This window comes from Carassius gibelio, chromosome B5 (assembly GCF_023724105.1).
Source record: "Carassius gibelio isolate Cgi1373 ecotype wild population from Czech Republic chromosome B5, carGib1.2-hapl.c, whole genome shotgun sequence".
Taxonomy (NCBI): Eukaryota; Metazoa; Chordata; class Actinopteri; order Cypriniformes; family Cyprinidae; genus Carassius; species Carassius gibelio.
Window position 1 is genome coordinate 35635779 of NC_068400.1, and position 25902 is coordinate 35661680.

A 25902-nucleotide genomic window follows, 5' to 3' on the forward strand; every position below is an offset into this window, starting at 1 on the left:
AGAGAGTTGCGACAACGGAAGTTCGAAATGTTTAGTTGTCACGTGATTCGTGTAGACTTCAAATAGTTCCAGGAAGTGCGTTGGCGGCCATTCAAACTGATAAGAGTAGAGTGACAGAACTGCGATTTCTGGTAATAAGGAGTCAATAAATGCATTTATTTTATATGTTTATACAACACACTGACATATGTATGTAGCATGAGTATGTAGTTACAGCGATGTTGCTTTTAAAATATCAAATCGGGTAATATTTGAGGATTAGTGTTCAATTACCGTTATTTTAAAAACGTATTTCAGGCTAACGTTAAGTTTTATAAACACGGGTTACTGTTGCCTTTTTACGTTACATATTGTCCATTTTTTCACTGATCTAATGTTAACTCATGTCATATTGATGACTTTCAGGTAGTACAGAGACAGGCTGGTGACAGGTGATTTTCAGCTGGGACCGCACTATGGGTCAATTAACTGTTACCAGCAGTAATTAGCATGTTAAATAAATGTAAAATGAAGCTTACTGTTTATAATTCTTACAATTACATATAGTAATATAATTATGTATTATAAATAATATACCTATTATATCTAGTATAATTATTACAATACTTATTCATGTATACAATATATTCAGGTTTAAAACAACTTAAGCATACTCGTATATAAACATGTACACTGCCATTCAAAAGTAATGATGCTGAAAATTCAGGTTGGCATCACAGGAGTATATTCCATTTTAAAACAGAAAACAGTTATTTTAAGTTGTAATTATACAATTAACTATTTACAGCAATTCATGAATACATTTCTAATAAATTTAATAGCATGACAAGCATATTGTATGTGTCCTTTCTTTAATGTTGTCCTTGCATAGTCTCCACCATGGTTTACTGTGCTGCATGGGGATGCTCCACTCAGTCAGAGAAAGGTGTGCGAATGTATGGCTTCCCCGCTGACATAGAGAGGAGAAAATAATGGTTGGCTCAAGTCAGCAGGAGCAATCTAAATACAAATAAAAATTACAACAACAAAAAATTGTTAGGTAATTATACTTACATTTATTTGCACTTTTTTACATTGACAATGTTTTACTAGAAATAAGGAACAAGCAAAGCCTTGCAAAACCCAGGGAGCTGAGACTCATGGTGAGACATTGCAGGGAGTCATCAGTGTTACCTATAACTGTGCATTTAACCACCATGTGATATGTACTGTATGTGGGTAGACAAAAAAAAAGGTGTGTGTGGAAACTAAACTGAAGTCAGTATGCAGACAAATTGCGGCAAAGCAATTTGTCATGACCAAAAAATTCAAGAGTAGGCTGAGACCAGATGCTATTCCCACAATCTTTGTACATCGTCCTGTGGTCAAAAAGAGGAGGGCCCTGCTCCACGATGCACCCCTAGACCTGTGAACATACAAGAAATGGCTACTGATTACAGCTATGTTATTTCAGGTGATTCATATATAATAAGTACAAACTCGTACTAGTTGAAGTAAAGTGATGTGATATTTTCAATATTTAACATTAGCAAAACCATGTATTCTACCTCTATCAGTTTCAAAGGTTGAGGAAAAAAGAACGAGGACACTCAGAGAAGGTAAAGTGAGAGCGAAGAAAAAGGACATGGCTAGAGAGGAGAGACAGGGACAGGTGACACTGCCCAGTCAACCAGCAGCCAGTCAGCATTCCTGTGAACCATCAGCCAGTTACCTGGGTCTATTAAAAAAATTTAAGAGACAAGAAAAAAAAAATAAAGATCAAGCAATGCAAAGGCAGCACTAAGAAAAATAATGAAAATTCAGCTATCAAAAAAAAAAAGGTCCCCTCAGCTCTCCTGACCTGCATCCTCACTGATGCTCCATCACAGAACAGTGCAGTGGCACCACTAATCCTCCACCCACCAGAACCCACAGAATGTTACAGTATGTTACTTTTATACACTAACAAGTTTAAGTATATAATACAGTATTATTATATAATATAGACAGGTAATAGTAAATGAATCACAATGACTAAAAACACTCCACCCATGTTTTTGCAAACTCAATTCACTCTAAATGTATATCAATAGGGTGCATTTTATTATTAAGTGATTTAATACGTGTAATAAGGAACAAACTTTATAACCTCATTTTTACCACTTCCACTCACCGCTGTCACACGTTATATTGAACTAACGTAATAGGCTATGTAACGTTAGCTAACTTTCCCCACCCTGCAAAAAAATGTTTATACTGCTTTTTTTCTAATTGCAAACACGATGGATGAAACTGAATTATGAGAACAGATTTTACAATTATTAGGGTGTTCGTTACTAACTTTATTCAGCTCCAGTCCTAGCCTAATCTGTTAGTTATCTGATAACAAACCTTAAATCTACTCATTTAATGAGTGATTATCTGCTAGAAGGTTTTAATTTGCAATTTATTGTTATTAAGATGTACTGATAATATTCAATCTTATTATTTAAACGTCTTACCTGTTAAAAGTGCGTCGCAAACGGTTTGTTCTGCTGCATCTCTATGGCGCGGCATAGGTTTGCTGCTACTTCCGGGAACTATTGAGAGGCTCCACGAGCCGCCATTGCTGTAAAAAAAGCGTTCCATTGGAGTCAATGGAGTTGTCGCAACTCTCACTCTATATGGCTCTGATTTAACCCATCTGATTTGAAATATAGTATATATAACAATATGTTCTGCTGCTAATTATGTGAAGTTGCTTGTTTTTGAAAGTGTAAACATTTTCAATAACCGTTTTCTTTAATAATTTTTTACACCTTAATTTATATAATGTGAAATCACAAGTTGTTGGAAGAAAACCATAGATTTTGTTTTTCAATTATTGTAAATCATTCTGCTGCACCTTTAGAAGTTTGCTAAGGCCTCTTGCTTAGAACAATTAAAATATTACATATTATATAAGATATACATTGCAGCACGTTGATACCATAACCCTAATCAAATTATGGTTTTTATTAAAATTCTCATATTGTTTTCTCTTACTTTTCTTTGTGGTTTCTTGTCCTACTAATCAAGCTAACTCTTAATTAATACCGAGTACTAGAACAATACTTCCCTGTATTTAGATTTAGATTTCAGTGGAATAAAAACTCCATGTCATCTGCAAAAGACAAATTTTGTTATATTGTATACTTGTATACATTTTATGGTATAAAGATGTTAGGTAGGTATAAAGATTTATTCATATAATTTAAAACCTGTATGACAGCCTTTCGGTAGAACACAAATAGATATTTTAAAGAATGCTGGGTCCCATTTACTACCATTGTATTTTTGTCCATATAATGGAAGTCAATGTGAACCAAAACTATTTGGTTACCAACATTATGTATTGCAGAGAAGAGACAAAGTCATACAAGTTTTGAATGACATGTTAGTAAATGATGACAAGTTTTTCATCTTTGGGTAAACTATCCCTTTAAGCACCTTTTCTATCACATTTTATAAAGCTTAAATATGAAGCTTTATAGCATTATAAAAATTGCATCACATTTTTTTTCTACTTAGTACAGATTTTAAATAAAACCTTTGTTGAAAATCAGTATTTGTTCAGAGTATAAACAGATTAGGGTGCTAAAGAGAACCGGGGGAGCTCAGGGAGTACTTCCTCATTCAGACGCTTTTCATTTTTGTAGCCTTCTCCCTTTGGATATACACTGGCCCTCATGTTTACATATTCAGATGCATATTCTGGACCTCATCTGCTGTAATTAAGTCAGTGCTTGCCTGTCATTGCACACTATCTGAGGGGAATTTAAAAATCAGCCTGTTAACATATTCCTCTAACCAGTGTACTTAACTTCTTTCCCCCCCAGTGGGAGTCATCCAGTGACCTCAAAGAAAGGAAGAGAGAAGAAGAGCGAATTTAATAATCAAAGCAGCATCGACTGGTTTCCTTAGCAGAGGACCACTGAAGCAGGACTAATACTGCCCACCACAAAGGGTCTGACCAGTCTGCTTTTTCTCGCTATGTTAATTAAACATACGTTGAATTAGCAGGTGCCATGCACTCCTGTGAGTTCACACACGGTCAGATGGCAAGAATAACTACACTGGTTGGGTAATATATTTTTCCCATGAAGAATTTGGAGACATGGCAGCTTTAATTTAAATATAAGATAAAAAAATATGACTGAGAAAAGATAACCAAGTCAAATTTAGAAGCAATGTATTAAGTAGCCTAACAGACTTACAAAGTGTACAAGATGAAATGAACATTAAAACTAAAATGTATTCCAAAAAAGAAGAAAAAAAAAACAGTTTCCATGCCATCTCAAAAGTTTATGCCTTTCTTTCTTTTGTGGAACACAAATGATTTCTAGAAAAACAATCCATCTTTGTGTATTCATATAATGTAAGTGGATGGGACCATCAAAGTTGATGCAAAACACATGGAATGAACACATACAACACCAACAGATGAATCATTGTCTTCTAAAGCAAAACAATAAGTGTATGTATGTATGAGAAAATGTTATTTAAACTTTTATATATACATTAAACTATAAACCATGGCTCCCAACTGTTTTGCATCACCTCTTGCACAAATTTTACGATGGGTGTAAGTCTCGCTTAACAACGTGCTGAAGTTTACACCAAGTGTAAGCTCATGAACCTGCATTTAACAGCTGTCTAGAGTGGCAATGGTTTATAGTATAAAACGTTGAAAATACTACTATTCTTACACACACTTTTCATTTAATTTCAGAAGACACTGATTTATTCACAGTGGTTGTATTGGATTTTCTGTGGATTTTGAAGCATTAGCTTTGAGGGTGCCATTCACTTGCATTACATGGACTCAGAGAGATGGATTATTTTTCAATTTTTCTAACTTTTTTTTTTACCAGAACAAAGAAAGTCCTACACCTGGGATGGCATGAGAGTGAGGAAATGATGAGAGAAAATGTTTTTGGGTGGAGTATCCCAATAACAGTCTTTAGCACCCAAATGTTTCTCGGTATGACAGGATTTTAGGTAGTTGGCTCACTAGCCTACACTCCAGTGATTCAAACACAGTGTGTGGGTCCTGGTCAGTGTTGATGTACACTGCCTGTGGGTAGAAGGCCTGCAGGTCCACTGCATGGTTCCAGTACTCCTTAAGCCTCTTTAGCAGCTGTGCCTCTGAATGCCGAGGGTTAAATCAAAGCCAGGACTGCACTTCCGAACCAGAAGCAGGTTTATATATGCTGTGTTACCTACAGAGTTTAAACGCAATTTTCAAAATGCAGATATGTGTTTAGTGGAACCTAAAGGAATGAATTCTTAACACAAATTTACAAAGTGCTAAGCATATTCTTTCTCACCATTCTCCAGTCACTGGATCCACACCCCTAAGTGTTACCCTCTCGATAGCAATGTCATCAGTTATCTCCAGGAATAGGACCCTAGAGAGGAGAGAGGCAGAGATCATGTGCAAGTCTTTTATGATACCTGTGATCCTCTCAAATTGACCGGAGAAAAATAAAAAAGGTATTAAAAGCCAAAGACATAGGCTATTAAAAGTGTCATTCAGAAACAATGGGGAAAAAAAATTAGGCTTGGGAACTGTTATTAAAAAAATCCATTAAAAAGAGAAAAAGAGAGTGTGATGTGTCTGCAAAAATCACATGTCAAGTAAAAACCATATCAATCCATTATTCCATTATATGAAGACTTCATATAACATTCAGAGAAGAATAATCATAATGCGCTGGCATTGAAGCTAAATAAATGATGAAGAAAATAATGGAAAACAGGGACATTCTCCTGGGCTATGAGAGGACTTCAACAGAGGAATGTTGGGGTTTCTACGCAGGGGTCATTATGCTTTGACATTGTCCAGACACAAAGTGGGTCTAATGGTGTCGTCAGGTGTGTGGAGGGTGGGGAGGGGGTGATACATGCCCTTCTTGTCCCAAATGATTTTATCCAGGCCTCCAGAGGATGGGAACCTTACAGCCTCTACCACTTTATTTAATTTTTAGCCATCTAAACATTTTACACAGACTGAGATTTTTGTGAAGTGTAATTCTGGGCCAGTTCAACTATAGATAACGACCAATAGGAATTTTACATCACAAGGCCTTTTCCACAAAAAGGGGTGAGAATAGTAAGGAAAATAGGAGAGATCTAAGTTGGTGCTTTTGATAAAATATTTAAATGTCTTTGTGTTCCTGGCTCTCAGTACCACTGTGAACCACTGGGCCCTCTCAAATGGACAAAGGAGACATGGTGCTTTAACTGACTATTAGTCTGGTCTGAAAATGCAAGATATTTGATGTGTTTAAGAGCCATGATAATGTGTGTGTGTGTGTCTGTGTGCGTAGGTTTAATTATTTCAGAAAAAGGCTTCTCTCAATTTTTAATGAATATTTGTCTTAAAAAAGAAATAATAACTACTCTGCAAAGCTATTAGAATTAATATTTATGCTTCCTCATGAAATATTTATAAATGTGGAGGAGCAAAAAGGAGGGTGCGTTGTGTCTGAGGCTGGAGGATGGGAGGGTGGGGGCTTGTGTTTGTCTTTCTTCTCATTCTCCCACTTTTTATGTGGGGGGAGCTGTACAAGATGAATTGATTTACATTAGATGTTTCTTACATGGCAGCTGGAGATCCTCTAACAAATGACTGACTAAAACAAGGCAGATAACAAGAGTCTGACAGTCCTTAGCTGCTACAAATGATCACGAACCGCGAAAGCATATCCTGCCATCAGTATATATATGTGTGTGTGTGTGTGTGTGTGTGTACGTGTGCATTTTTATTCTTCCACTGGTATACGATATACATTAAGTAGATGGTAACCTTTGACCCTTTTGTTCTTCAGTTTCCTCGCTGAGCTGAAGTGACTGAAGAAGGTCTCGAGCCATCTGATCTCTCTGAGTGTTGCCACTCCCGTCAGCCCCTCTGCTTCCCTTTCTATCTCTCCAAATTAAGAAATTAATGAGGGAAAGATTCTTTACAGGTGGCCACGGCAATGTTTACCACTGATTAAATTGTAATGCTGCCCCTGCTGTATAATTGATAAGCCAATCAGAGGAAGTGTTGCCTGATTTGATGGGGAGCAGACACATGAAATACATTTAAGTAATAGAGAGCAAGAGCGCAGTGGAAAGAGAGAGAGAGAGCGAGTGAGCGAGAGACCGACCAAGGAAGAGACGAGAGCAGGTAATTGGGCCAGACTCTTAGATTACATGGCTAATTGCTCTTCTTTATCTACCTGTCACAGGTAGCCATGCATATTTCAAAGCTCCCAAAGACTCTGATTGTTTGCAAGCGTGTCAAGGCTGTAAGAGGCTGATGACTAGCCAAACTGGAGAGTAGTTAAAGACTGGTAGGAGGGGCTGGAGTGAGATCAGCGAAACTGAAGTAGTAACAGTGACCTGCCGTACAGATTAATCGTGCAAGAGGGATTTAGACATGGGTCTTTAGAGAAGCTCATTTATTTTGTGAAACCTTTCACTTCATAGTCATTTAAAAGTGACATTTGACTTGAAAATTTAAATTACGTCATCACCCTTGTGCTCCAAACCTCTGTGACTTACTTTATTTGGTGGAAAGCAAGAGATTCATTTTTGAAGAATATCATAGCCATTGTTTTCCATATAATGAAAATTAATGAGAGCTGTCAAACTATACAATTACAAAGAAAGCAGCATAAAAGCTTTCTATATGACTTATGACATATGTGTTATACTGTATATTTGAAGTCTTTTTGAAGTCAAACAATAGAGAGAACTCGAGAACTGGATCAGTATGACTCATGAAAGAATCACTGAAACCTGTTCATGAACCAGGGCCGATGTTAAGATTTACAAACTATCACAACTTTTTGTTCCTTCTGTTTCACAAATCTATTGCACAGCTTTAGAGGTTTTGTAATACAGTGAGCAAGCTGTAAGAACTTATATAATACTTTCATAGTACTTGTACCTTTTTGTAATTTTACAATTATTATATGAAAAAGAACAGCCAGCATATTCACCTAAAAGTTTTGAGAATTTTAATTAATATATGTAAATCAAATATATAACATTAAAATAAGCTAAAACTATATTTCAAATATAAAATACTAATAATCTTGTTTTAATTCCCCACTCAACAACTTTTTACTTTTTTTTTTTACTTTTTTTTTTTAGTGTAATTTTGAGACCTGGAAAAGTCATATCTTATAACTTTAATAATGAATATACATTTTTATAGGTATGCAAAGATCTAAAATATTTTATCATAAAAAATTGGGAGGTAAAAATGCTTTTCAAATAAATCACAAATGACTGGAAAATCATAGGGGCTTCAAATAATGTTGTCGTCGATGTGGGGCCGTACACGCTGCTTTGGGGTTCATATTGTGTACAGCACAGGATAATCTTTTAGACGTCCTTCTTAATTGAAAGTGTCACACATCCAGAGCCAACAGTGACTGATCAGCTTTTGAAAGAGGATCAGATGATTGCACCATCAGAAACCAGAGCAAAGGTATCCTCATTTATCTGATGAGGGAACTTCATTAGTGAACATCCTTTTTCCTTTTCTTCCTTTTTTCTTCCTTCATGGATCAGGTAACTTCCTTTACATGACCAAAGACGGAGCGCAAACTGTAACAGACAGCCACTACTTGAATCACCATCCACTACAAAATATTCAGCAAGGCAAATAGGTCATTATTGTAAGTATACTTGACCAACTCAAAGCCAAAGTTCGGAAAAAGGTACAAAAGCTGCCATAAGGTGGTACCTTTTCAAAAGTTGCAATTTAAGGTCCAAAATGCTATCTTAAGGGTACATATTAGTACCTAAATGGTACAAATTTGTAACTTTAGATAAAATGCGCCCCAGTGACAGCTTTTGTGTATCTTGTCTATAAGTCTACAATAAATATGTGTATACAAAAAAACAAGAATTAAAAAAGTTAAGATTGTTATCATTTTTTATTATTATTATTATTTTTGCAACAAATTAGAAAAACCACTGGGTTTTAATCCACTTTACCATTTAAGTAACTGCACAAAGTTTGTCAATAGAAGCTAAAGATTCCGGTGCCACATGAACATCATCATCTTGGCACTTAATGCAGGCAATGCCTCTCTGTTAATGAAGCCCTTTCAGGAAATGGGTAAAGGGATCCCTCCAATCTACCCAGTATGCCAACACTGCTGCACTCGGTCCCCTCTCCCTTCTGTCAGTGACACCTATTAAATGCCCAAGCCCTGGCACGGCTCCAGGAGGAGCTGACTTATTCATCCTCACTAAAGCCTGGTAACCAGAGAGCTGTTAACTAATAAAGCTGTCAGGTACAGTGCTGCCATCGGGCCATCATCGGCCCATCGGAAACATTATCTCCCCATTGTTTCAGGGCCAGGCTAACCGCGGGCCTTCAAATCAATTACGCTAATGCTATGTAAATGAGGTCTCCTGCCATTAGCCCAAACAACATGGGCTGTTAATGGAGGAAATAAGGTCTTGCTACATAGGAGTGGCGAGGGAAGCGGACACCGTAGCTGCTTGCTGATCTCTGGGATCCAATCTTTAATCCAGAGAGCACATAAAATGGGGAATATGATGAAAAATCATAATGAGTAGCAACAGAATATGAAACAGGCCCTTTGGTGATCATGGTCATTTTTCCCAATGTTATTGCACAGATTTGTGCTCCTGCTCATGTTTTTGTGTAAAAGGAGACAGAATTGAGAAATGGTTATTTTCACTGATGACCTAAAAAAAGTGAGCTCTCTGATGAGGGGACACACACACACACACACACACACACACACAGAGGACAGGTTATATAATCTAAGTGCCATCAGATCCTCCAGTCAAGCTGAGCTAAGAGAAATCAGAGAGGGCAATCTGAGCTGCGTGGTTACACTCACTATTTAGGATAATAGAGGAGACACGAAAATCACAAATAATAATCTGAATGATTCACATAGTGCAGTTTATTATCTCCTTTGCAGTTTTGTTTTTGTTTTTTAAACAGCTACTCTATGTTGACAGTACATCTATGTTTGTCACTGTGAAGGTGCTAGATCCTGTAAATTAATGGGAACACAGTGGATAGATAATCTATAGTTTGAAATCGATACAGGACAGAACTGAATGTAAACCATCGGTTCTGAAAGTGTGGTGAACCCACAGCTCTCATATATAGTGCACTTCTGTACATGTGAATACACCATGCTTGCATAATTGCATAATTCCTTGCCCACTGTAACATTTTATTTTTAAAGAAATTAATATTTATTTATTCAGCAAGAATGCATTAGAGTGTTATTGTCATTTTTATTGTTATTGTTTTATTGTTATTGATAAATTCTATAAAATGTTGTTCTTTTAAACTTTCTTTTCATCAAATTATCCTCAAACACTATATCATGGGTTCCACAAAAATATTACGTAAAAAAACAAAATAATAATAATAATAATAATAATAATAATAATAATAATATTCAACAGTTTTGAACTGAAGACTCTTTAGGATAATAGAGGATAAATGGCTGCTGCAAATTCAGCTCTGACATATAGTAATAGGAATAAATTACATTTTAAAATGTATTAAAATGAATTTAATGTGTCACATAAATTATATATTTTTTAAATAACTTCTTTTGGAACAACATGAGGGTTAGTGAATTATCACACAAATCACAGAACTGGGTAATCTATCCCATTATGCCAAAAATGCTAATAGTCAATCAGATTATGGTGGTGGCAGTGCAGATGGTTTTTTTCTAGTTTCAGAGGGAGAAACAAACTGAGAAACATTAGCTGTGTTTACATGGACCCTTCTAATCTAATCGTAATAGGACTAAGCACAATCAGAATAAAAATGTCACATGTAAACAAGTCAATCGGATCGAATCGGCTCGATCCGACTAAAATTTCGATTGGATTGTAAGGGATGGTTTATCCCTTTTGTAATCTGAGTGAGAGGACATGTAAACACATGTACTGCGCATGCGCAGTGACGTAGAAAAAGCGTAATGACCACAGACAGTAAAAGAAATAGACACAGCAACCCCATTGGATTCAATGGAGATAAGTGAAGTCAATTAGAAGCACGCACTTCCTGGAGGCGGGCGTACTGCGCAGACTCAAAGTGAGCTTGATGACGTAGATGTCACGTGAGCAACCTGTAGGTCTTCTAATCGCTGTGCCAAGAGAAATCTGAATCCCCCAGCGAATCTTGCAGAGAAGGCGAGCGTGAACAGGAGCAAATTTTGGTAAGTATTCTGATTAATTATCTCCCTTGACTTTATGCCTCCGCGTCCCCCTGATTGCCTCATAGAGAGTAAAAGATTGCCTGCGAGCTTCTCCTCCTGTCCATACGGTAATTTCTCTACTGTGGGACAGAGAGTCGCTGGTTATGACGCAATCGTTAGCCTATTTTTTTTTTTTTTTTACAAAAACTGCTTCTACGGGACTACTGTTTTTTCACTTTATTTTTACACATTTTACTTTCACTTTCATATAGCCTTCCATAGTTATGGAGTAATACATGCTAAATTTCAACATTTACAGCTATTTAAATCAGTTTATAGTGACTGATATATGATATACTGATTTGGTATGAAATTAGACTCTTGAAGTTCTGCTGCCTGCTCCACATCTTGAGGAAAGCCATGGAGCACCCAGTCTCGTGTGGTACAGTCCATCCTGCTCAGTCTCTCTACAAGGATCCGCAGGACTATACTGGATGGCACTTGTGTTGATTAAACCAAAAATATGGTTATCACCTATTTATTCTCTTCCTAATTAAATGAGAGAAGTACAACAATACAAAGAGTAGAAGAAATCAAATTAAGGCAAATTAAAAACCTCAAAAAAATTGAAGCAACAGGTTTAGACTCCTGAGAATCAACTTGCTGTGTCCTTTGAATGACACTCGTCCTATATACAGTAAACATGGGTGTTCAGAGGGGATTTACCCCATGAGATGCACACACAAACACACCTGCTTAGCATTTGTTTGAAATACTGTATATGTTCCTCCCTGTAGGATGTCAGATCACAAGTGTTATAGATCTAACGGACGTGAGAAAAAGCCTTTCATTTGTTTACTTCTTCCAGGTACTGAAAGAAGACTTTATGGAAAGAAAAAAAGTAACAGTATGATAACTTTTTGAAGTATGAAAGATGCAGATATAGGATGCAGTTTTAAGGCTTTAAAGTACCAAATAAACAATTGATTGACGCTGATCCAAAAACACATGGGCACAAGCGGACAGAAACCTAAATTAATGTTTCTCTTAAACTGAGGTACAGGGCATTTAGAAAGCTGGAGTGCCCCATATTAAGAGAATTAAATTAAGGAGATGGTCTGAGGAAAACGGAACCACCATCTCTATGCTAAGTATCAGCGATCTCAACATCAAGCGGTATTGTCAAGGACGTGCCTTTTGTTTGTATCTATTAAATCAAGGTGGTTTATTCAGATGTGAGGTGATAAATAATTAGCAGACACTGTGTCATTTAAATTCATGTATGTACATTTTGTCTTTTGAAGATATTTCACTGGTCCCTCTCAGACTACAAAAGCAGTCAAAGGCTGGCTGACAGGCAACATAAGCGAATTGTTTAAGGGGATGATGGCACCTCTTAAAACCGAAGGAAAGTGCAGTAGAGGAGGGTGGCACTCATAATACTACGGGAAAATTAACAAGAGCGGCGGAGGACAAACAAATAAAGAGGGTGAAGAGAAAATAGAACAGCATTCTTTAAGGAATGCAAGCTGGCACCCAGGGGGGTCCCCGCAGCTGGTGAAAAATTAAAGTCGACGGTTTCAAACTGTCCAATTTCCACATCAAACGCACACAGCCTCTTGCCTATCTCTGCAGCCCTGCTTCAAACATCAGGCAGCCTGGAGAGGCTTCCTTTTCTTTCTTTCTTTCCTCTCCTTCTTCACTTCTGCTAGGACTATTTTTTTGGTTTGCTTAATAATCCGGATTCTCAAATCCCAGAAGCACTGTACTGGTTACACTAGCCACCATCGCTCCATCGCCTAATTATACCCCTGTGAGGCCATTAATCAACTTGTAAATTATTTAGGCAAGCTCTCTGCCTCAAATCTTCACTGTCACTGGAAAAGGGGGAGAGAGAGAAGGTACAAACCCCCCTCTCCCAGGATACCGCAGCCCTGTTCAACAAGGCAATGGAAAACGAGCTAACAAAACATTTACATAGCATTTCTTATGCACACATTGCTACTTCAACAAACATGCAACATGAATTTATGAACATACGTTGCACGTGACAGATACTGCTAGCATTGAAAAGATACTTAACAGATCCGACAATCATACTGGGTGTTCATGTGTACTCATCAGAGATAATAAATTAACCTAAGTTGAGTCCACTCTCAAGAATTCTTCATGAGCCGTAATAGATTTTTTTCCTACAGTATTTCAAATAGTAAAACCAATATGAATTGGTAGCACTTAATAACTTTCATTAATAAATCACAAACATTGGATTGTACATAACAGAGAGTTCATGTACAAATCGGAATATTTCAGAAATATGTATAAACATTTAATGATGTAATTTTTTTGGAATGTACTGTTGTAATAATGTTATCCAAAAACTTAAAAAAAAAAAAAATGAAATATGAACCTACTTGTCAGCCAGGCATAACATAACATAACATAACATAACATAATATAATATAATATAATTTTTCCCTGTACAAATATGAAATTCTTTCTGTATAAATCTGCTTTGAATCAATCTGTATTATATAAAAGGCTATGTAAATGAATGTATATATTATATTATATTATATTATATTATATTATATTATATTATATTATATTATATTATATTATATTATATTATATTATATTATATTATCTGGCTGTCAAGTAGGAGTTCAGGTTCAATACTCAAGCCTATTTAAATGAATAGTTCACTGGAAAATGTTAATTCAGTTATCATTTAATCACTTTTATGTCATTCCAAACTTACATGAGTTTATATACTGTATATGCTTACTCTTTTTGCTATGTTTTTTTTTCATACAATAAAGTCTAATGTTGTTTTGACCCCACTGACATTCTAAGTATCTAATTCTGTGTTACATGGAAGAAAGAAGTTCAGGTTTGGAAATGAACATAGAGTGAGTAAATGACAGATGTTAATTTTTGGTTGAACTACTGATTTACAGCTAAGAATATGAACCGTAAAACAATGAGATGACGTAGCTCTTTTAAGCAATGCATGTTTGATTTTTTGTCTTCCTTTTACTATTTTATCAATGAAAATGTCAAAAAGGTGAAAAGTTAAAACATACATGCTTATATTCTGTGAGCTGTATCCCATGAGAATCTTTATTAAATTAATGAAAACTTGCTCAAGGCGAGTGGCTCGGGCAGTGATTGACAGTCCCAGTGGCTCAATGCTTTCTCTGAGGGGCGGGACTATAGATATATATTTACTTATGGTCTCTGAGGGATTTAAAACAGAAAGGTGTTGGGCAGACACAGAGGGTGTGAGATAGGAAGGGTATAACAATGATGAGGATGGATGAAAGATCACAGATAGTCAAGACATCTAGACCATTAAGGTGTGTTCAAAATATAAAAGTACTGACTGTCTATAGTAAAAACTTAAGAGGCCAGCAAGCACTGTGATTTAGATTAAAAGTAACAAAACAGTCTGCAGAACTATATACTGCAAATTATATGATAATCATTTAGAATGCAGTTACCATAAACCAATGTCATATAGTATGTGAATATAGCACGACATGTTCACCAACCAGACTGTTCTGGCTGTAAGGGGTCCAATTATCTGGTCAAAAGCAGGAAACAGAACTCTGCTGCTTACAGACTGGGGTTTCACTTGTTCTGTATGATTGACCCATTTGGCAGTAGGTATAGAGGAGGTGAGGAGGCATACCTTGCTGTTCTGACTCCAGGTAGGGTTTAATGAGCTCCCCCATATGGCTCTCATCAACTGACACAGCCTTCAGAAGCTCATCACAACAAACTACAGAGACAGAGATAAAAAGAAGGTTTAAAACAAACAACATAAATCTATGGATGCTGTACAATGGTTTACTCACTGGTAATTATTTACCCTTTCTCGTGTTGCTCTAAACACTTATGCTGTTTCTTTGCATGACTTTTTGTGTTTTTGTGTTGTTTCGAAGCTTGACAGCACCTGATCACAATAAACAGTCACTGTGTAGCAATATCTACAGTACGTAATGATTCTTTAAAAATGTCTACTTTTGTGTTCCACAGAAAAAAGTAACAAGCAGAGTTGTTTGAAACTACATGAGGGTGAGTAAGTAATGACAGAATTGTACAATTTAGCTAAACTACCCTTTTACCAATGTTGAACCCTGCAGATAAGAAAGAGTACAGATGGAAAAGTGTCAGCAGAAGTTGAGGAGGAGCTTACTGTTGACAATGCCATATTTGTGAGCAATCAGTTTTGCCTGAAGACTCTTTCCTGAACCTGGGGGTCCAAACAGTAGGATTCTGGGAGTGTAGGGTGAGGCAGAATGACGTGGAGTACAGACATAGTTCAGCATTGCAATATAAATACAAAATTATCAAATGAACGCTACATACACAAAAACATGTCAAGCAAATAAATGAGAATATACACTAAATATCTATTATTATCAGTACCACTACAAGTACATTAAAGATACACTAATGTTCATCACTGCTCTATTTATGTAGTCAGCTCTATTAATATAGTAAAAACAGTAATATTGTGAAATATTTTTACAGTTTCAAATAGCTCTACTACTATAATATATTTTAAAATGTACATTTTCTGCAGTCTTCCGTGTGTTGATTTTGTGCTCAGGAAACATTTCTTATTATTTTAAATGTTGAACACAGTTGTAATGCTTAACATTTTAGTGATTTTTTTTTTTTCAGGAATCTTCGATGAAGAGAATGTTCAAAAGAACGGCATCTACTTGAAATGACCCCAAACTTTTGAACTGTACACATGATTACAAAACATGTTTGTTCAACCAAACACAGATTAAATATAATTTTCTCCAAACCTGTGGTGACTGTTCAGTACCGTATCATACTTTAATACAAAACAACACAATGCAGGCACAGATAGATTCTACTGAATGTTTAATGGAGTAAGATAATAGAGCACATTTGTGAGGCTGGTGACAGCCCATTCGCTCAGATCATAAACAGAGATTGCCACTAAACTGAATATAAAGCCACTTGATTAATTAATCATTAGAGTCTTCCTTTCATGTCCACGGGGGCATTTGCTTATAGTGTGACATCCACGTCGAAGCCATCTGTTTGCAGTTGGGTTTCACTCACAACAATGCTGTTTGTCTGGAACCTGCGCTGAGCCGCCATTCTAATATGCAATGATTAACAACAGCCTGATCATTACTAATGAGTCTCTCTCATCCAGCCCTTTATGCTGCTAATTGTTATACAACAACATGATAAATGCTTAATATGCAAAACATGTTAATGCGCTAAAAGGCTAAGTCAGGGGGAAACTAGCGACGTTACAATCAAACCGCATGCTGAATTAGCACTAATCAAGATTTAAGATGACAGCCTTATTGCTGTTTGCTCCTCAGTATGGGTTTATGAATGTTTTATGGCAGAGTTTATCTCAAATATTTATTTAATGTCCTCCATTTAGACGTATAAAGAAAATCAGGTGCAGTTAAGTCGAGATTAAGGCATAATGGCACACTGTCCTAAATCTACAATTTACAAATCAAGCCCACAGCGCAAAGCCATTAGGCTGGAGGGCTGCTTTCTTAAAAGGTACTCAATGGAGCATTTTGGATTTAATACTAATGTGCCATGAGACTAAATGAGCATTTATTTCCCCCTAGATAAGCCTAAAATCTATGAGAGAGAAAGAAAGAAACCAGTCCAAAATTGTATTTGAATTTCTCCCAGCTCATGTTTATGTAGCTTGCTCGAGCTGGCAAAATATTGTAGTAGACAGTAATAGACAGTAATAGACAGACATGGATTTATGACAAATATCTCTAAAAATACCGCTCTTAACATAGAATGACTGGCTATCAATTCCACGCATACTCATTCGCATGATAAATATTCATCTTTATTATTAAAAACTGTGGTATGAATTCCACAAAATGCTGCTAACCTGCTTAATGCTAAGTAGTCCTATCATACACTTTATCTCAAGTCTTGATGATTTATTACCCTGATTTATGGCCTGATTTATGGCCGTACAGTCCGTGTAGATTGACAGGTAGTCAGAAGTGTGCATGGTCAGTTTGGATTGATTTATGACTATAAGGCCTGTCAGTCAAAGCGGTTGCCATGTCACTGGGTCCTGTGACCCTTGATTGACATGGCAGAGGTGTGTAAATCAAAAGATCAAAGAGATCTCAGATTTGACTTGTGTTGTGTTTATTACTGGATATATGATGGTTGTATCTGTTACCAGAGCAGTGGGGGGTTTCTTATGATGGTTGTATCTGTAACCAGAGCTGTGGGGGGTTTCTGTGAAGTTCCTTTCTGGCCTGTTGTTCACACCTAAAGACAGTGGGGAGGTGTTTGGGTTCTTCCTGGGGAAAAAAAATGGCTGTGCAAAAGTGAGGGTTTTGACACCTTGACAGGATCAATGTTTGTTTGCTCTATATGGTGTTGATACCTAGGCACCGACAGGCCACATGCTCCCCGTCTACAAACACATTTGAAAAGGAGGACGATGTCTGGTGTCTTTCCAGGTGAGAATTTCAAAGAGTGAGAGAGACAATTATCTAAATCATCAACTAACCAAGCCGCTGAAGAGATAAATAATTGAATGTTATCTGGAATTAATAAAATCAAACAGGCATTCCTTAATGTTAAGAAAATACTATCCATAATATGTGGTGTTTAAAAGGAGTTGAAATCTCACGTTAATTTTAAAACCAACTCTAAACACACACACACACACACACACATTGGTTTTCCATGTTCTATGGGACATCCCGTAGACGTAATGTTTTTTACACTGTACAAATTGTATTTTGCATCACCAAACATCAACCTTACACTTAAACCTACCCCTTACACAAAATTTCTTTCATTTTAAGATTTTCAAAAATACTTAATTCTGTATGATTTATAAACATGTTTCCCCACGGGGACAAAAACAATTCCCAAGGATTTTGGATATTGCCATCATTGTTCCCCATAACATGGGGTATACCTGAACCACACACACACACACACACACACAGTAAAACTGAGTAAACTAAATTTGAATTATGAGCAAAACCTTATTTGTTGTTTTTACGTTGTGTTATGTACGTATTTTTTCATTGAATAATCTAACCTGTAGATAGTATGTGTACTGTAAATGAACAAATATACATTTGACTAAAACTCAGTAAAATAATTACACCTTCCATTTTAAACATGTTTAAAAGATTACACATTGTGTGTCACTAAAGCAAGGCACACTGTCTATTGTCTTAATTATTTTTTAAATAACCTGATGACCAGCATTGTTTCTTTAGATCATTTATGCACACAAGTGCTTTTTTCACACGACTAGAAAACTCTTTGGATGTGTTTGGCAAACATCATTTCTACATCTTAAATGCATGACTGAACTTTTCTCATTCGACAGAAATATTATTTTCTAATTATTTACCCGGCCTATAACACGTGGTGTAAATGTTCTTACCTAGAACAGAAAACATACACTTTGACTATTTGATTATTTTGTAGGCATCGTGTAATGTTAAATGGTTTACTCAAAAAAAAATTAGCACCAGCAGCAGATTATCAAAATGAAAGAAATGTACAAGCTAAGGATGTTTCAACTATCATCATTTCCTTTTGACTCTGATAAACTGGTAATGAATTTTCTATGCAAGTGACACAATATACAGTTCTCATACTATTTGTGTAGATAGCTGTACTAAAACATTTATGACTATTTTTGCATGCCAGCAGATTATGTCGAGGGTGTTTCACATCTAAGAATCACAATGTTTTGTAAATGACATTTTTCTTACACCTCAAGATTTAGCCACATCAATCACCTTTATTTATATAGTGCTTTAAACAAAATACATTGCGTCAAAGCACTGAACAACATTCATTTGGAAAACAGTGTCTCAATAATGCAAAATGATAGTTAAAGGCAGTTCATCATTGAATTCAGTTATGTCATCTCTGTTCAGTTGAAATAGTGTCTGTTTTTATTTGCAATCAAGTCAATGATATCGCTGTAGATGAAGTGACCCCAACTAAGCAAGCCAGAGGCGACAGCGGCAAGGAACCGAAACTCCATCGGTGACAGAATGGAGAAAAAAACCTTGGAAGAAACCAGGCTCAGTTGGGGGGTCGGTTCACATCCAGATTTTGCCATTCACATCAAGATTTTGGATGGCCATTCACAATTTGTTTGTTGGACTGTACGTTTTTAGGTGATCTTTGTGTGGTGTCATCATAATAGGAATAAATGAAAATTAAGAAATTAAGTTACAGTTTTTCTCTTCGAGATATTTCTTTTAGTGCAACTGTGTCTGTCCAAAAAGTGTGATCACATGAAGCATCGACACAAAAATGAAGTCTGGCTGTTTTACACTTAAAACTATTACAACCAATACAAATCAAACGGTTCCACTGAAAGCTGCACACTCATTTAAGTTTGAGCATGTTAAAGTTTCCACACTCCTGTGTAGATAAATTTTATCCATAACCTTTTGCGTATTCACGTGACTAAATCACTAAGAAAGAGAGTATAGCAAGAAAATGTTTACAATGCATATAAAATTCAGAATACAATTGTTAAAAAAATGTATGTTGATTTGTAAATGGTATTTTTTATTAATCCACTAGATGAAGTCATCTTGTTCAGATAGCAGATGAATCCATTCACATTTTGTTTGTTTGGCCGTTTTTGTTTTAAGACTCCTGTAAGTTCATGCTAACTCTCGCGTGGGAAAGAGAGCAGGGTGAGCACATCCTATTCATTTAAGAAAAAGTATTAAACATTTGACCAAACTTTTTTATTATTTTGACAAAACACAACAACATTAAAGAATGTTATCAGTTCCTATGGCCATCTTCTTTGACTCAAATAAAGCAACATCTCTGGTGTACGTAAGCATCTACAATGTGTGTATGTGCTAAACATCTGTTTCTCCACTTCAGACAGATTTGTTAGATGGGCTTTTGTTGTAATACAGACACATTTGAGAACTACGATGTTCTCACTTTTGTAATGGTTCTAGAAAAATTCAAACATAACTTTTGCATACGGATTATCTGTGAGCAAAACTGACTAAAAAAATCACTGAATTATGAAATGCAAAAGTGTGTACGGCATTTGGCAAAACAGGATTTTAGCTGTAATGAGCACATAAGACAAAAATTGTCAATGTGTGACTTGTAAATATATATTATTTTATTTTATTTATTTATTTATTTTTACCAGAGATAGTTGACTGATCTGTTTACATGTTGTTTTGCAGTTTTCTGATGAAGAGTTTTCTCTGACTGTGGTCAAACATACAGTGCCTGTTCATAGGACTTTTTACAGCATAACTACAGCATAAAAATATTGCCCCTACATCTAGAGCTCTTGTTCATATAGCTGATGATGATGTTCACATTTTTATTTGTCGTACTCGTTAGTTTCAACATTTCTACTGGACATTAAAGAGTAGGCCTTTATGTCAGAAGCATTAGCATCTACTGTGTGCTAAGATTTTTCTGTTTTCTCCACTTTTGGTGGATTTGCTAGAGGGACTATGTGACCTTGTTGTAATGTTTACGTTTAAGATCCATAAGATTGCACTAAACGCCCTTGAATAGGTTATAGACATACTCTTCTATACAGGAAATATGTTTCCACAACAGAAATATGTATCAGAATAACAAATACTAATATTGAAATCCTTTCTCCTAAATTATTGTGAAAACTTTTAATGTCGATCCGGCCCACCAGCCGTGTATCTTTTTCATTGTTTTTTAGATAAAGACTATTCCTCAAGTTTGGTCAAACAGGCAAAAACATGAACAAAATAGAGTACAAGATGATTAAATGATTGTCAAGAGACTGTTTAAACTGAGATTGTGATGCACTTTAGAGCTTTTTCTGGTCTACCAGTGTCACAAAGACACATAATAGCCACTACCTCAACTTGAAAATGAGTCCTGCCATTTTCTGTTCTGACTGTTACACTTAATACAAACCCATCTATTACACTTAAAGTTAGACATTAAAAGTCAAGGATGCCACAGGAACTATTTCCTTTCTCTGTTTCTCTAAACATCACACTGGTAAATAAACCAGAGATCACATGTAGAAAGAATTCATTGAAAGGGGCATGTTTTAGTCCATTTTAGCTGGTCTGCACCAACATATGTTTAAGATGCTTTAGGTATTCATCAGACTAACAGGTTTGATTCGGGAAACACACACGACTGGAACTGCGTGTTGTCATGACTGTCTTTATAATTGATCTACGTTTACTTTTAAAACAACACAGTGAGAAATTATGGTCTTCGACAGCATGGGCCCCTGAAATGTTGTATTATTTCTTTGTTTTCACAAAATATCTAAACATTTATCTATCTTAAAATATTAGTTATTACGTATTTACAAAGTTGTCGTGTCCGACGTTTACATTTTTAAGAACATCTGATATAGTTTATCATCTTTTAAATTTTATAACATATGTTTCACCAAACCTTGATGCCTGAAAAACGGGTTTAGCATCAGTCCACATTTCAGTTGTTAGCCAGAAAATGCAAGTGAGCCGATATTTCATTACCGAGATAATCTACATGATGTGAAACTAGCTCACAGTTACATTACAGTTTTGGGTTCAAGTTTATGTTGAATAGTGTTTGTTACTGCTCCAAATGTTTAACACCACATTACTCCATTGTGAAGATATGTACTGTACAAAAAGTTTTTCACTGTAGTAGTCCAACTCTGAAACCAGACCAAACAAAAATGAGCTTGAGCCTTAGTTGTGGCAGAATTATGTTTTTTATGATTTCTTTTTATCTTTCCATGATTTGTGCGTGTTGTTCTGAACCACGGTTTCATTTTTAACATCACAATCGTATTGTATTGTCATGCATGATTGTAAAGAGTTTTGTGTGTGACAGTCTCTGGATTTTTTTTTTTTTGCCAACAGAACTGGTGTAATGTTAGCGAGCTCTTTGTGTTCTCTCCTTTACTATGTTTATATACGTCAGAATTCTTTAAATTTGCTCGATTAAATTAAGTATTTAACACAGTTTTGGGTAATGTGTGTGTGAATATAGAGGATCTTTACAAATATGTTTTCTTGAAATAGCCATGTAACACTCTGAATCGAGACTGCTTCTTTTAAATATAACATTAACACATTTTTCATGAGCTCAGGCCCATTGTTTTATAAACCACGAAAGATTAAAATGTGATTCAACATTTTATTTCAACAATACATTTTTGAATATACATTCATACACTGAAGTAGTGAAGAAAATGGTCAAATTGGCATTACTAACAAACAGTAATAATGACATTACAGGTGGTCTAGCCAGAAAAGAAAATCTCTACAGGCCAGCATGTTTTGTTCTAGTATGTAGTTGACGTAAGTTTGAACAATCTCACATGTCATGGAACCATAATTTTTTGAAACCAACAATGTACATAAATCCACATTAATAATAATAATACACATTAATAATAATTATAGTTCTCGGCCGATTTGTACATTATTAAATTATGTTAGTGGTCATCACAAACTTAAGGTGTAAACAAAAGTACCTTGCAACAGTGTGCTTTAGATTTACTAGAAAGATCATTTGACTGCTTTGGTCGCAAGGAAAACATACATTGTTTAAGAGAAAATAATCTCACTGAATGTGCTAAAGCATCCAATGTTTTAAGACTACTGAAGGTGTCACATCCTTGTTTGTTTCACACCTGTGGGCTCCTACCTACATTCCAAGTGTGATATTTAAAAAAGGTTTAGGGGCATATAGTTAACCACAGAAGACTTTCTGCATGCTCCTGTTACAATGACTGCCGCCGCTCCAAACAGTCCTGAAACATCTAGAAGAATTATGTGTGACACACCGCCAAGAAGTTCTGCTGAAATGAGAGAGGAGCTGACTTTTGCACCAAGGAAAAATCAAGGGAAGAGCATAAGAAAGGTTCTCATTGAAGATGAAGATTTTGTGAAACAAGATTTCACTGTGTCTTATGATCGTGTGGGGAGATTTGTGTTTGACAAAGAGTTGCAGATTGTGAAGCTCTACGTTTTGGAATCTTATGAAGAATATACATCCGAATGCACCTACCTGCTTTTGACCGCCGTAGACTGGGCATACTTCTACAATCAAATTTGGAGAAACTTTAATATGGATGAAAAAATCTGGTACATTTTCCAATGGGATGGTACAACGCCTGGTATGCGGTACTATGCGAGAAAGCCACCAGACTACATATCTATAGCATCCTGTTGGAACAAAACGCTTCATGACCAGAATTATCTCATGCAGATAAATAAACGTCGGGAGGACTTTGAAACAAACTTTGACTCTGATGAGTCTGATCGTGACTGGCCCCTTCCTGAGGTCAACTCTTATGAATGCTGCAAAAAGAGACTATATTTTGAGCAATGTAACATACCCTTGTTCAACACAATTTTTTCAATGATAAACAAGCTGTTTCAGGCAATTTAAATTTATTTTAAAACCGAATCATCAGTCAGTTAATAGTGTATTCGGTATAAAAAACCTGAACAATGATGTTGTAATGTTTCTTTTTCAGTGTTTATTCACCCTTCTATGTGTTCCTTGCTCTATGTTTAATAAATGGCTGTCGGATTAAGTTTTCCCAATACACAATACATTACCGTTACTTGAAACAAGTGTCTTAACAAAAATCCTAATAAACCTCGTAATCTTTAATCCAAATATCTTCCAGTGAAAATGACAGATTTCTCTTTGGTGACATAAGCTAGGCTTCGCTGGTCAAAACACATCCCTAATTAGGCCCCTTCACCCTCCTCCACTTTTAGAGTGCAACACCCCCATCTCAACAACCAACCAAGCAACATTTGAAACGTAGAAACAAGACCACCCATTTTTATTTTTTTGTTCAAATGTACAGAAGATCCACCACTACTTTTTCGTGACTATGGCTAGTCTTCATCCCCTGTGAGCGGCTGACCTCATAAACTCTGCAGTTATCGAAGGTTTTCCTAGATCTGCGAACAAGGGTTTTTACAGCACGGTCAACGGAGCTACTGCAACATCTTGTTGATCAAAACATTATCTACATGGACTGACAGAATCAGCTTCAACAATCAAATTTGTCTGAAACTGATGCACTCTCTAATTTTTCAAATAATAAGGCTTCGACGGATCTGAACCATAAACCAGAAATTGAAACTGAAATTGCACAAGGCCTGGATCGTCGTGGATTAATACAGTCAGTCCAGATTCTGGCAAATGGTGACAGCATTCTACAGTATATTGATTAGGGTACAAAGTCTATCTCTTGAATTAAATTCTGAAAAGGATGTCTGACGCTGGGCAAAAGCAGATGGATTGCAACTGGAGTTCTGGTGCCACTACGGATGATCAGATGAAGTGCGACTGCACCCTGGGGGAAGCGTGGCATGTAACAGACTACATAGACACTATGTTTAAACAGCGTTACCGAGAACAAATGATCAAACTGATGCATGCTGTCATAGAGAATCCAAATCATGATTGTACCGGGGATACCAAGTGTGTAAAAAATCTTAAGAATGAAATGAATGTTGTAAGAAGCCTGAAAACTAACCCATGGCCTGATTTGACTAGTATGTTTATTACCAGTAAAGAATCAGTCTGTGTAACGACTAGAAAAGTTCTGGATGTGGTGTCTGAATGTGACGATGAGATGGACATTAACGAGGTTCTCTGTCTGTGTACATGTGTAACAGATTTATGTACATTGTTGGTTTCAAAAAATTATGGTTCCATGACATGTGAGATTGTTCAAACTTACGTCAACTACATACTAGAACAAAACATGCTGGCCTGTAGAGATTTTCTTTTCTGGCTAGACCACCTGTAATGTCATTATTACTGTTTGTTAGTAATGCCAATTTGACCATTTTCTTCACTACTTCAGTGTATGAATGTATATTCAAAAATGTATTGTTGAAATAAAATGTTGAATCACATTTAAATCTTTCGTGGTTTATAAAACAATGGGCCTGAGCTCATGAAAAATGTGTTAATGTTATATTTAAAAGAAGCAGTCTCGATTCAGAGTGTTACATGGCTATTTCAAGAAAACATATTTGTAAAGATCCTCTATATTCACACACACATTACCCAAAACTGTGTTAAATACTTAATTTAATCGAGCAAATTTAAAGAATTCTGACGTATATAAACACAGTAAAGGAGAGAACACAAAGAGCTCGCTAACATTACACCAGTTCTGTTTGCAAAAAAAAAAAAATCCAGAGACTGTCACACACAAAACTCTTTACAATCATGCATGACAATACAATACGATTGTGATGTTAAAAATGAAACCGTGGTTCAGAACAACACGCACAAATCATGGAAAGATAAAAAGAAATCATAAAAAACATAATTCTGCCACAACTAAGGCTCAAGCTCATTTTTGTTTGGTCTGGTTTCAGAGTTGGACTACTACAGTGAAAAACTTTTTGTACAGTACATATCTTCACAATGGAGTAATGCGGTGTTAAACATTTGGAGCAGTAACAAACACTATTCAACATAAACTTGAACCCAAAACTGTAATGTAACTGTGAGCTAGTTTCACATCATGTAGATTATCTCGGTAATGAAATATCGGCTCACTTGCATTTTCTGGCTAACAACTGAAATGTGGACTGATGCTAAACCCGTTTTTCAGGCATCAAGGTTTGGTGAAACATAT

The 25902-nt window shown here is 36.0% G+C and overlaps 1 long non-coding RNA gene and 1 pseudogene across 1 annotated transcript; both read right to left on the bottom strand.

The window, feature by feature from the left end:
• Positions 1–125: 125 nt before the first annotated feature.
• Positions 126–2659, bottom strand: LOC127957686 (uncharacterized). Its single transcript, XR_008153827.1, has 3 exons — positions 2481–2659; positions 1548–1717; positions 126–1405 (listed from the first exon to the last, which is right to left on the bottom strand). It is a non-coding gene; the product is annotated as an uncharacterized LOC127957686 (long non-coding RNA).
• A 1540-nt stretch (positions 2660–4199) lies between these two features.
• Positions 4200–25902, bottom strand: part of LOC127957946 (adenylate kinase 8-like) — a 33931-nt pseudogene continuing 12228 nt past the window's right edge.